Here is a 14,844-nt window from a genome sequence, read left to right as displayed (position 1 = left end):
CAAAAGCATTTTGCTCCTTAGCAGTCCACACAAACATAACGTTCTTCTTTGTTAAGTCGTGAAGTGGTCCTGCTACTTGAGAGAATTTTGCTATGAAGCGTCTATAGTATGCACACATACCAATAAACACATACCAATAAAGCTTCTTAGCTCATGTAGATTCCTTGGGTTAGGCCATGATTTTATTACCTCTAACTTTGATGGATCCATACGAATACCATCGTGAGAGATAATATGACCTAGATATTGAATCTCTTGAAGGAAGAATTCACTTTTCTTTTGGTTGAGAAAAAGTTTGTTTTCCCTCAAGGCTTGAAAAATCACTTGGAGATGTTGCTTATGTTCCTCCAAAGATTTGGAGTAGATGATGATATCATCAAAGAACACTCCAGTGCATTTAGCAGGGAATGACGGTAGGCAAGAGGAAGAAGAAACATTTCGTAGGAGAAAGAATTAGTTCCTCACTTATCATACTCTTGTTGCTAGCATACATAATAGCATAGTAATGAAGAAGAAGGAGATGGAAAGCTTAAGCATTGAAGCATGGCTCTTGGTTGGATTTGCACTCCATAGCCAAGAGTGTTGGTGTAGGCTCTCAACCTCTAGTTGCTTGGAGAAGGAGAGGGAGCTCTTGCACTTTGCATAGTACACAATGAGAGTGCTTGTGAGTGTGTGTGGGTGAGTATACCCCCTAAGCACCCCCCTAGCTTGCTTGGGTCGACCCCCCCTTGTAGCTCATGCTTGAAGCTCACTGGACCCCTCCAGGCCTAGCCAATCACAAGCAGGAGCCATTACAAGCAACATGGGTAGCCTTGGGACAAGTGTCCCCCTTTCCCCTTTGAGAGAGAGGACTTGATAAATTCAAAATCAATTAGATAATTCAAGTAATTTATCATTGGACCCCTTTGAAGCCTAGCCAATAGGCTTCAAGCAACACATGAAGGTAACATGGGTAGGGACTTGACATGTGTCCTTGCTACCTCTTCAAGCTGGGGCTTCCCTTGTGAGTGTGAGTGTGTGTTCTCTCTGTCTAATACCTAGGAAAAGGGCTCGCCCCCCCTCTTGTAGGGATGCTTTTGACTTTAGGAGCTCAAGCACCTTAGTCATCAAGCATGACAAAGCACTTGAAGTAGGGGGTGTTCCCACAAGCATCTTAGGCAAGCTTCTCATGGCACCTCAAGCACCTTAATCATGCACCAAGTCAAGCACCTCAAGCATGGAGCCAGTCAAGCACCTCAAGAATCTTAATCAAGCACCTCAAGCATGACAAGCACCTCAAGCAGGACAAGCACCTCAAGCACGACAAGCACCTTGAGCTTGGGCCGGGTTCCCACCTCAAGCTCAACCCTAGCTTACCCAAGGTCAAAGGACTTTTACACACATTATTTGGAGGTCTTCAATGAAGCTAACCCTAAGGTCTTATGCTCCATTGGTTAGCCTTGCTCTTGATAGACCATCTCCCATTCGGGCCCCTTTACTATTGGCCCCGTGTTGAGATAGATCTATAAGCACATATCTATATCTTAACACTTGTTCCCGTTTATTCTCCCACATTAAGTGATCAATTTAATATAAGAAAATCATTTGGGTTGGTTAGATATTAGATTTTATGACAAACAGATTCAGGGCGATATCTCATGAGTCATGAGTGGTGGCATCTGCTTCTTCCTTAATGGGTGACATGCTCCATTGTTGCGTGTGCAGCTGCAAAGATTGAAGAAGGCTTGGTGGCGAGGCTGCCTCAGAAGCCGACAGCTTTTGGAAAATTTGCTTCAGGAGTCTCATTAAATTTTTGGATCCAAAAGTGGTTTCTTCCATATGCACAACCTACAATACTTTGATGTCGTTGCAGGTGATGATGACAATGATCATTATTGGATCACTCGACAAGATGTAGGATTACCCATTAACACTAGGTTGGTAACCTAACAGGACATAAAAGTGTCCTTTCAAGGTTTTGAAAAAAACCTCCAAAACCATAGTAGATCCACTCATTTTGTAAAATCCTTTCATGAGGTTATAGTTCAAGGCCTAGTACACATGGAGAAAATAAGAAACTTGTAAAATTTCTCATCTTTTGGTCACACCAAGCCTCCAAAGTTGATGGACCAGTGCATTTTCATCAAAACAATCATTTCTTACTTTTTGTTGCATAAAAATAAGATTAGGGATTTTTGTAGGACTTGAGATAAATTCCCTAGTTAACTTCAATGGGTTGGTGATCAAAACATATGATTGCTTCTCACTCACTATTTTTTGTTTTGCCAAAATAAATAGGTACAAAAAAGTTGAATTTTTACCATTCTGCAAACCTATCATCAAAGTTTCTATAGCCACGCTCAATACAAATAATATATACATGTTTTCTTAGTTCCATATTGTTCTTTATGTTCATAAGGATCCATGGAGCATGTCAAAAGAATAATACATCTCTTACCAAGGGGAATCTTGGGGACAAAGATGAAGTGCTAAATACAGCAAACATGAAAAAACTGGGTTCAACATTACGAGTTGTAGAATCCCATAGAAACTATTCAATATCTAGACAAATTTGATCCTTATGCTAGATATGGTTACTACCTACAAAATGCATGTAGTTGTCACAAAAAACTAACAGTATTGAAAAGGCTATACTTGATATACTAGAATGTTTCATTTTCTTCTATAATCGAAAAAATCAACCAGCGTTATGTACTATGCAAAATAGGGTATTAGGTTCCCCAAAACTCAAGGAATATTAGCTTTATGTTACAATATGTGACATAGAAAATAAAAAATGCATTTGGATATCATGAAATCCACCAAAAAAATCATAGAAGAGCTAAAATTGGCTAAAAAACAAGATTTGACAATTTTTGTAATTTGGTCATAACTCACAACTTTAATATTTATTTCTACCTAGAAGCATCAGGACATGTTGAGGACTACTAAAGATAGTTCTCTAGCATTATACACCTCACAAAAATGAATTCTAGAGTGGTATAGCTGCAAAAAGTTGAAAAAAGCCAAAAACAACACCCGTTTATTCACACAGTTTAGGTTGTGAAATGTTGTGCAAGGACAAGGTTAAAGATGAAATTGATATTCCAAAAAAATGTCGAGTTTTTTTCAGCTCTTGAGACAACTTTCTAGATAGATAGCACCTCAAAATCCATTTTGAAACTCTTGACATAATTCAAGGAAAATGGTCACTTAACAGGACATAAAAGTGTCCCATTACCAACCTAGTGTTAACGAGCGCCTAGATTTGGAAAATCTGCTTCAGTAGCTCTCAATAATTTTTTGGATCGAAAAGTGGTTGCTTCCATATGCACAACCTACAATACTTCGATGTCGTCGCAGGTGATGATGACGATGATCATTATTAGATCACCCGACAAGATGTAGGATTGCCCATTAACGAGGGCCTAGCTTGTGGGGGTTTGACGGCCTATAGCTACATCCAATCAATGATCGTCGACATGGCCTGTAGTAGGAGGCTAAGAGCACAGAGGTGCCTTTATCTTTGACTATAGAATAGGGGGACTTGGGTGTTTATACGCACAACATGTAGGTTCGACATTGTATCTCTCTACAACAATATATCGAGGTTAGGATTTGCATCCTTCGTCAGTGAGAGCGAAAGATTGTGATTTTTGCGACCCGATGATTGTGAGTGTGTGTGTGTGTGTGCATGAGAGAGAGAGAGAGAGAGAGAGGAGGGGGGGGGGGGGGGGGGGGGGGGGGGGGGGGGACCTCAGGACTAAAGAACGCAGGGTCTTGAATGAACGCAGGGTCAAAAGCAGAGGCGCGCGACATCGTCCGATTTTTAAAAAGTAAACTCGGACATCCTCACCTTAAACTCGGATAAGCATAAGTATATGTGAACATGCCTTCTTTTCAGTGAAATGCATACGCGCACCCGGTTAGAGCATGAGGCTGCCATAGCATCCATCTAAGTTTGAGTTTGGAGGCCGTCACCCTCTGCCAAAATTTTTGTCGTCGTCGGTTGTCCTCGAAATGCCCGCCCTCAATCCCTCGCCGTCGATCCCATGGCTCGCGGGGGGGGGGGGGGGGGGGGGGGGGGGATACCGGTGTTAGTTTATATATTGATGTGGGAAAGCAAATCAATTTATGGAGAAAGGACTATTGGAATAGAACAATGTGCTTCAAAAGATTTGGTTGACATGGATGGTAGGTGCTGTGCACTTTTGAAAGCTACACATCGAATCAATCAGCCTCCTACCTAGGGTAGGTTGTTTCTCTCCCGACTTAGAACTTAGAAGTTAGTGTCTTAAACTGATCTTTAGAGTGTTTCAATGAGACACCATATTCTCACCAAATCCAATCATAATGTGCAAACTTTTGTCTCCTTCATCAGTTATCCTCGAGATCTTCACAACCCATTGGCGACCATTGATCCCACTGCCCCGGGTCTTACTGATCCCGTGTAATTAGGTAGTGCTGAGGATTAGATACGACGTGGAGGATTAATAGCTCGACACAGAAGGCCATTACTCTACGTTAGCTGTGGAAGCATGTGACAATGCATTCCCAAAGCATCTTTAAAGTAGGAGAGAGGGTGGGCTAATTTGTTAGTATATTCAATAGCACACCAGATTCCCTGGAACTGACACCTACAATGCCAAGGTTGGAACTGACTCTTAAAAAAAGGGCGAGATTCGAATGCAGTCAGGTGCACAATCATGACTTTGAGATTATTCGTGCAACCGGTCCAACACCCGGCCAGTGCTGATGCGGATACCAAACGTCACATATAAAAAAATGTGAACTGGCGCAGCTCAGCAATCAGCTCTCCCTGCACGCATGGCATCCCTCCTCGCTTGTCGTCTGAAGCTTGCGCCCCTCCTCGCATATCGTCTGCAGCCTCATGCCCCATTGAGGGTGCCTCGCCTTGCCTCCCCGTCAGTCATCGGCTGCTTGCGAGGGGATCCTTGCCGATTCCTATTAATAAAATATTTCTAGGATTGGGTACCCATACTTACAAAATTTAATTTGCAGTACGATAAGAGCGTGTGTAAATTCGAAGCTGCGAAGCACGTCAAGTCTGCATGAACTCACAATTAGACAACACTCGCACTTCCTCTTCTGCTCAAGGGACGTGTTCCGCGGATCTGCGCAACTTTGATGGGCGAGGTGATGATACATGCGCGCCATAGCTACAAAGATTTCTACATCAATGGTCCCGCGATATTTGCTGCTGCAGGATCAGAGCTCCCTGCACGAGAACAAGAAGAGGAGACTTCGGCCTTATTTATAGCGAAAGCCTTGTGCCATCCATGAAAGCACTCGTACTTTGATATCTAACTAAAACCCTTTGATAGCATGTCTTTGAGATTGAGCGTTGCACAACCAGTTCCCTCCCATTACAGCTGTGGTTGCGTGCACAGCAGCGATATGATGCTTGAGAACCAGCTCGATGAGCCCCATGTGCATTCGCGTTCTTATATCTGGTTTTTGTACAAATGCACTCTCCCTGCATACACGAGTGAATAGTATATTCCCAATCTGCACCTGCAGCTTGATCATCAACACAATCGCCAACCTGCATATCGTGATGTGCATTGCCATGCATGCATTGTAAAGCAGCCCATTGATGCCGGCTATCGCTTCTCTGGTCGAATGCAACAGAGTTTAGACGAATCAGCTCATGTATCTTTGGAGTGTAGAAATTAGTGAGAGGGAGAGATTTTACATAGGGGCCGCGAGTACGCCATGGCCGTCAATACACAGAGACGCACTCACTGATTTGAATCGACATTATGTTTGTTCGTTTACATTTTTATAACAAAGCATTGACGTCCCTTCGTGCCTTCGTGCGTTCACATGCCGACGAGTATTAATTTCTTCACTCTCCCTTAATACGAACGTCCGCATAAGGATAAGTGAGAATCTTATGATTAGTGCACTTGTATATATGATTGTTTATTGTGCTTATGAAATTGTGCTACATTCAAAATGTGTTCGCCATAACTGCTAAGCATTAATATGTGTGTCTAACTAATGGTGTGGGTTCTTTGTTGGAATCTTGAAAGCTGCAACTCTTGTTTTGAAGTGATTTGTTGGTTCTTGATATTAGCACATGCTAATGCTTCAATTTGATGTCAAAGCATATTTGTGCTTTTCTCGAACATGTCTTCATCTTTCTCCCCTCAAGGAGAGAAGAGTTAAATGCAAAATAAGTAAAAGCTTTAGTAGCTTTACTAGATCAAGTATAAAGTGTATTTTAAGTGAATTTGTATCAAACTTTTCAACAAAATAATGTAATTCATAGGATAACTTTACCCTTTTCTCTTGTTCAAATTTGTTACCTATTTTTGGTACATCCAATGTCTCAGCTTTGAATTTGGTTAATTTATCAAATCCACTTAATGTCGAGTGTGTGGAGAGTTATGTTGACTCCACTCTTAATGACCATGTGGGTGTTGCAGCTAGCTCAGAGGATGCGATCATCATTTGCGCATCTTGGCTTGCAATTTGACTCAAAGGATGCGATTTTGATTTGCGCATCTTGGCCTTTTATAGAGGCATGTGAGGTGTTCCTCCACCTTCAGAGTGTGCTCTTGTTATCACTCTGGGATCCCTCAATGGGATTTACTTGCGCTAAGCAATGGTTTCATTGTTTTCCATGCTTTGCATGCCATTCTTTTGGCTATCCATTTTTTTTCATCCGTTGTGGGAATACGGCCATTTTGGGCCTTTGACTAGTGCCCTCATTGGGCAATAAGTGATTGGTTGCTTTGGGCAGAGGCCTCTATAGACCATTTTAATGCCTCATTTGGCGGTTCAACAAACATCTTGGGAGCTTGTTTCTCTTGGTTGCATAGGCCATCTTCGGCATGAATATGATGCTTCATGGTTTGGGTTTCATAGATGATATCATGGATAAGTGAATCGTGAAGGAAATTTGATGGGTTAAGGTGAAGAGATTGGCTTAAAGATATATGCAAGTAGTGGGAGAAGTAGGATATGAGTGTGGAATAGAGATAATGGATAGTGAGAGTATGCAAGCGATAGAGGAGTGTGATGGGTATATCAACACTGGAAGGAACCAAAGATTGTTTCAATTTTAAAGTATCGTGAGGATCAGCTAAGGCTTTGTCATATGAATTAGCTAGGGTTTTCTCATAGAGACAAGATTTAGATGGCACCAAGTGAAGGTGGTTATGGCCTATTTTAGAGAATTGGTATGCAAACTAGTGACTTCCATCAAGAATGTTTTTGATCTAGATGGCAAGGATACTCCCATGAAGGTATTGATAAATTTTATAGGTCGTGGATCATGAAGCTCAGGTGAGGAGCATGATATGCAAAGCTCTTGACATGTTAAGATATCGCGCAAGGTAGAAGGGTGTTCATCTAGAATCATAGCATGACAGGCGTTTGCCGATACTTGATTATCATCCTCGCGTTCTATGAACAAGCATAAGTCTTCAACAAAATCTACAAAGGTTGACATGGTGAAAAGCATTGCTTGAAGAAACATTTTCTTCACATTGTGATTTTTTTTTCATTTCAAATTTAAGCTTAACAAGGCTTGGAATATTGGCTTGTATTGGAGGGCTGCGAATAGGCAGAGGCGGAGAAGCCGCAGAGGAGTTGAGCCAGAGCAACTTGTAGGAAAGTGAAGGCTTGATGGTTCGTGATCGATTGAACTAGTGGTGATTTAGGGCTTGCTATCAAAGGGCTAATGGCGCAAGGGATAAGGACTGCGGCCAAGACAGAGAGCGTACTGGGGAGGAATGGCAGAAGGCAAGGTGGTAGAATCGACTCGTAAGCAATACTGGCTATATTAGTGGTTTCAGAGGGTTGTAAAGGGAGATCGAGAGGAGATAGGAAAGGTTTTGAGGGCGGGTCCTAAGTAGGTGTTCAAAGAGCAAGCGGCCAAGATGATAAAGGTGATTCGGAGGGTCCGAAATGGAGCCAAGGCTTGGTGGTGTACAAAATGGCTATGTGAGGCTAGAGCAGAGTAAGCAATGTTTATGAAGTTGATTGCAGGCTTGTAGAGGGTCGAAGTGGAGGGCAAAAGGCTTGGTGATCAGATTATCGATCAAGTGGTGATTGCGAGCATGCAATGCAACAGGGAAAGGAGCCGTTTGATGGAAAATTTTGTGGGTAAGGGGTGGCTATCAGAGGGAAGGAGGATGCAATGTTTGGTTGGGGTAAGCGAACGCAAGTCGTGGACAGGATGATACAAATTGCTAAGTAAGGGCAATGAGTGAAAGCATGGAGATAAGCGTGGGCTCGCACAGGCGCTCCAGGAGGAGGCTATGATGATACCATGTAGAAATTAGTGAGAGGGACAGAGATAGAAGACTTATCTATTACACAGGGGCCGCGAGTACGCCATGTCCGTCAATACACAGAGACGCACTCATTGATTTGAATCGACGTTATATTATGTTCGTTCATTTACATTTTTATAACAAAGCATTGACGTCCCTTCGTGCGTTCACATGAGGACGAGTATTAATTTCTTCATGGATCTATGGGGCCTGGTGTACTGGAGGCTACTACAAGCATCAATGTGCCTGCTATCATGGATGCATATCCAACACTTGCTAGCCCCTGTTAGAATTGTGGCACGACATGACGGATGTCAGCACAATACAGTCGCAAGGAGGGATTGTGTGTGCTTCATCTGTGAATGTCTCCCATAGTCTCTTGATATTATAGAACCTGCGCCTTTGCAAGTAATACTATCTAGGTATTATCACCATGACGTGCTAGTTGCACTGCATACATGCATGAGGCATATTCTACACTAATCTTGTAGTGCCCTCATATTCTCTTTGACTTCTTAGTATTCTTGCTAGGATATGAAATGTGGAAAAGTCTTTGGTCATCATCATAGAGGGAGGTAATCTAATCTAGAGACGTAGCCCCTCGCGAAACAAATAGTGGAAGCGGTCTCATATCTCATAATACGTTGGGCGTCTACAGATGTAATGCTCCTCTGGACTTGGTTTTACGTGGCTTAGATGACACACCCTCTTAATTATCTGGGGACATAACATCAGGATTGGCTATGCAAAGGTAGGCTAATCATGAACACATATTCGCTATCACAAAAATGATGAGATGATGCATCTGCAATTATTCATGGTTCAAAGTGACACATTTAACAATTATTCTAGCAAAGTAGGCATGCTTTCCTAGCCTCCCACCCTCATATTTTTACACATCTTGATATTATAGATCCCTCACCTCTGCAAGCAATACTTTCTAGGGCCATCTAATAATTGAAATCAACTCACCAAAACAAACCATAAAACATATCCAAACGGCTTGGTAACTCATAACGTCATATGGTATGCCCCTTTGATAGCACTCCTACATGTGTAGGTAAAACTGATAATAGAGTGCTTAATAACTCGCATTCCCAAAGAGATAACGGAGACCTAAATTCATTTATCATCAAGTTTAATCAAGCTTTTCAATTGATTAAGTGGTTTTGCCCATCCAATGAATCTATATAGTAGTTCTCCAAGGAGCCTCGAGTCAAAAATTTTGGTTGTGTAGTGGGCAACAATCTATTTTTTTGACCATATCTCTTAGCTCGTGCGTGTTTTTCACATGACACATACGAGAGAAAATGTTCCAAATGATGTGTTTTATCTATGGTGTAAAGGGTTCGGGCTGATTGATAACGGTTTGTGATTTATGATCAAAATAGTGTTTCTACCGCTTCTATGACGTGAAACGAAAAGTGCTTTTTTATGCACGTTGGTACAGCTAAATGTTGTCAACGATAGAAATGGGAACAAGCGGGGCTATGTGGACGAGCAGATGCAGGCCCAGGTGATAGTGTAGCTGTGAAGTGCAGCTCCAGCCAAGGGCAGGTGAAAGTGTATGCTTGATGCGGCTTTTTTGGCCAGGGGTGTGCTGCCAGGCGCTAAATTGGATGGTGGCTCTATATGAATGAAGTGGTGGTTTTGCATGCCAGAGTGTGGCCCTTGGTGTGATTTCCGAGCAGGTCTAGACGGCTCATCAAACGGAGCCCGGATGAGAGAGATATGGTCGTTTGAAGTGGGGTGCGTTGCAGATCCTTGCCGGGGGAGGCAGGAGCAAGTGGATGGCGAGAGATGATGTGAGTGCATATGCGTGAAGTACTCGAGTTGTGGAGCATGCCGGTCTTCTCGGATCGAGAATCGGAGCTGTGGATGGAAAGTTAGGGGCCATAGAAGATTTGACAGGGGTCAGTTTTGAGGCGGATGGGCCGCATTGGGAAATGCACCAGCTGGTGTTTTTTTGGGCTTGCCAGGTGTATGGTGGGTAGTGTGCACTATGTGGAGCTAGTCAGAGTCGACGGCACTTGAATCAGAGCCCGAGGCATGGAGATATGCTTGGTCGAAGTGAGCAGTTCGTAGCGAACGTAGAAAATTAGATGCTTTTTTCTCATTTTGGAGTGCTCTGTTCGAGGTCAGTATAGGGACGGAAGGCGCCACTCGCATGTGAAGTTGAAGATTGGGATACCGGATTCTAGCCGAGATAAATGGCAAGTGCGTAGGCTGACGGAGCAGGTGGGGGCAGTCATTTCAGATTGGGGAGGATGTTTATGAGGTTTTTGAGGGTGAGTTTTGGGAGGCCAAGGGGTGTTGCTTTCAGGCTCGCCATGTGGCACCCTATTATCCCATAGGTGCAGTGCTGCCATCCGGTGGCGGACTATATAAGCAGGAAGTAAGAGAGCTCTTGGAGCTCGTGGCTATGGCGGTGAGCGTTGGCGGTGCTGTGTTGGCCGAATGCGGGGCTACGCGCGGCGCACAGGGGGTGATCCACGGCGGTTTTGGCCAAGGTTGGCGGCGCTGGCTACCTGTCCTATTGATGATGTGGCAGGGCCACGAAGGGGTGCGTTCCTGCATTGAAGTGGTCGAACTCTTTTGAGGGGAGAGTTTCCCGTGAGGAGCAACGACGGTGCCGTCGTTGCTCCCTAGGGGCTCATATGAGATAGAGAGGGTCTTCGGATAGTCAAAGTGGGGGACTTTGAAATTCCAAGTGTCGATGACAAGAGAAAAATGCTAAAATCAAGAGGAGGCCCTCACAAAAACGTTTTTTTGCATGGAGAAAGAGGTCTTTTTTTAGCTTTTTGTCTGCTCGCTTGTTTGGAGCCATGGAGAGCTCATGAGGAGTAGGAAGACTATGGAAACTTTGTGCCGGGGCTTGAGCGGGGCTCGCCCTTTCGTGTGTTTTGGTCCACGCTGGTTGCGGCGATGAGGATTGTACAGTTTTTTTGGTGTGCCTATGAAAGAGAAAGCTCCCATTGCAGTGGATTTTTTTTGCGTCGTCTCGCCCCCCTTTCTTCTGCTCTCTTCTACTCTCATGTGTGTGCGTGCAGGCGTGTCGGCAAGTGTGTGCCGCTCCGACAAATTGTCACAGACACAGAGAGAGAGAGAGAGAGAGAGAGAGAGAGAGAGAGAGAGAGAGAGAGAGTGTGGTGATTTAAGCATATGGGAGAGCGCAAAGTGGCTGCAGTGAAGCGTCTATGTCGTGTGGTGCTTTGAGTGGGTGCGCGCGCGTTGTAGCGGTGTGATTTTGGATCGGTTGGTCGATGGTGCGTTGATCGAAGTTGGGTTTTCACTGGATTGGGGTGCAGTGTGTGCCCTGGGCTATAGGAGGCAACCGTGTTGGCGCGTTGGACGTGCTCCCCATTCCCCTTCTCCAACGTCCATGACCATAACGTATCATGTGCATAAATCAACATATAAAACATGATGAAACAATCATGAGGCAACTTTGTATGTACTTGGTTAATCCATACATACACTTGTATGAAAAAAAAAATCACTGAGAGCGTGACTTCCGAGAAAAGCAATATATAGAGAGAGAGATGATGACTATGGAGTTTATGGTTTCTCACCGTGCTTTAGAATCCATCAGGGGTTGTCGAAAGGCTTCTTGCTTTGCCACAAGAGAGAGGTCACTACAAGAGGTACTTAATAGTGGCGACGCTCGTAGTGCGACGCTCAAACATGAAAAACCACAGCGTCACTATGGGTGTCGCTATGTTACTTGTAACATAGCGACCCTCATAGCGAGGCCTATAGCTACTCCGCTAGGGCTAAAGAAAATAACCGAGAGCGTCCAAAAACTAAGATCTCAGATATGAGTTTTTGACGCGCGCTCAATCAAACAAGATAACGTGCGCTATCCCTCTCTCTCTCTTTCTTCTCCACACACACACACACACACATTGTGTTTTTGAGAGAGAGAGAGAGAGAGAGAGAGAGAGAGAGAGAGAGAGAGAGAGAGAGAGAGAGAGAGAGAGAGAGAGATAGATAGAGAGAGAAAGAGCACAAGAATAAACAAAAAACGCACACACACATGCATAAACAAAGAATGCACACACACTTTGAGAGAGGAAGAGAGAGAGAGAGAGCATGCACAAACTGATAACGCACACACACATGCATAAACAAAGAATGCACACACACATTGAGAGGAAAAGAGAGAGAGAGAGAGAGAGAGAGAGAGAGAGAGAGAGAGAGAGAGAGAGACAGAGAGAGAAAGAGAAATATATAAAACAAAGAGAGAGAGAGAGAGAGAAGAAGAAGAAGGAGAAGAGAGTCTTAACATCGTAGGAAACTATCCCAAGAGACCTTAAAGATCTAGTCGGCAGGAGTTGAACTCAAGACCTGTTATTCATGGGGGAAATGGAATAAACAATCTATCACACTTTGGTGATAGAAAAGTCATACCATTTTTCTCCTTTTTTTCTTGGCGTGCACACACACCCACACACACACACACCCGAGAAGAAGAAAGTTTAATTTAACGTCGTAGAAAACTAATTAAAGAGTCCTAAAGATCTAGCCGACGAGGAGTTGAACTCAAGACCTGTTATTCAAGAGAAAAATGACATAACCAATCTACCACACTTGGGTGATAGAAAGGTTATACCATTTTTCTCTTTTTATTGGCACACACACACCCACACACACACACACACACACAAGAAGAAGAGAGTTTTAACGTTGTAGGAAACTATCCCAAAAGAAGTTAAAGATTAGGTTAGATGTAGACTTACGTTAAATTATATTTAGGTTTATTTAAGTTAAACTAAATTAGATTTAGGTTTATTTTTAGTTAGATTTATGTTTGATTAGATTTAGGTTTATTTACGTTAGATTTAGATTTACGTTATATTAAATTAGATTTAGGTTTATTTACGTTATTTACCTGTTATAGAAAGGTTATACCATTTTCTTCTTTTTATCGTTTAAGATAAGGTTAGATTTAGATTTTCGTGTAGGTGCAACTCAGAGAGCCGTCGACGCTTGTCAGAAATGGCGAGAAAATTTCCTGCGCTCACAGCCTCGACAGTCCATGCAGACCAGCAATTCCACCTGCATGTTCGAATGCTGCTACCATACAATAAGCTGTCATGATCAGCTAATGGAAGAGCAAATTGAGCCTATACAGAAATTAGTGATACAAGATGACGATTCCAAGGGTCACACACACACACACACACACCACATCTCGTCAAATCTAGAGTAAGAATTAAGTGCCTTGAGAAGACATCAGCTACATTGCAAGAATGGCGTACCTACATGCTACAAACAAAGATCTACTGTGAAAAGATGTTAAGATGCTGTGAAATGCTACAGCTAGAGAAGAGGCAAAGGGGTTTTTTCCACTACATGCAGTATCATGTAGACGTGGGTGTGTAGATTTCTTATACCCACAAATATAGGCATTGAACAATAAAGACGAGATTATAACCTGGTGGTTCTGATCTCCGTGCACCTCTAGACCGAGGTGTGCAGGGATTGGACATGCCTAGAGAATGTGAGGTAGTTTACAGTGTGAACAAAGAGAGAGAGAGAGAGAGAGAGAGAGAGAGAGAGAGAGAGAGAGAGATGAGACGAAGAATGCCAATATAAGATTAAATTTGTTGTCCAAGTTATAAGATTTTTACCCTCATTATGTGTAGTGACGAGGATGTGGGGCCGTCCAACCGAAACACCTATCTCTCAACGAGGATCTTATGTCCTTGTAATCATTGCAAGCATGATGTGGGACGGACAAGACGCGTTTCTTTGTAGCACATTCGCAAATTTGGTGACTTCAATCCATCTATAATAGATCAAGTTGTCGCCAATTATAACTCGTCGAACTCTGACGCTGACCAACAAGCAGCAATCTTGCAACCCAATATATTGTTCGGAGGCGCTTTGGTCAAGCAGCATATGTGAAGCTACAAGATGTAGCCTCTGAGAGCTCGGGGGATGATCATGCAAACCACATTCCCAATGAGGCAATGTTTGAGCTCGAGATGGATGAAATGAGCGAGACAATCATGGATTCAGAAAGGCTTATCTATGATGATATGAAAAGTGAAGCCGATATGCCATTGTATAATGGAGCACGTGTGTCTAGATTGAAAGTGCTCTTGGTTCTTCTCAACATGCAGGCAAAGTTTGGATGGAGTGACACTAGCGTCACAACGCTTTTCAGGTGATCTATTACAATTAGTTTACTTTAATAAAACTCTAAGTGTATAATGATCTGATAGATTTTTACACAATTGTACCGTATTTTTATGTTGTGTAGATTTCTCAAAGAGCACATACTACCAACTGATAATGTGATGCCAGATTCTCGAGAGGAAGCAAGAAAGATTTTGCAAATCTTGGGGATGGATTACAATTCGATCCACGCTTGTCCTAATGACTGCATTCTTTTCAGAGGGGAATACACATACATGGAGAAGTGTCCGAAATGTGATTCCGAAATATATCGAGTAGATCTCCACGGAACAAAAATTCCGCAAAAGGTTTTGTGACATTTTCCTCTACTTCCTCGCATCAAGTATTTCTTCAAATGTAAGTCCATGGCCGCCCT

This window comes from Adiantum capillus-veneris, chromosome 14 (assembly GCF_014529385.1).
Source record: "Adiantum capillus-veneris isolate H3 chromosome 14, ASM1452938v2, whole genome shotgun sequence".
In the NCBI taxonomy this organism is placed as follows: domain Eukaryota; kingdom Viridiplantae; phylum Streptophyta; class Polypodiopsida; order Polypodiales; family Pteridaceae; genus Adiantum; species Adiantum capillus-veneris.
Note: the sequence above shows the minus strand (reverse complement) of the source record.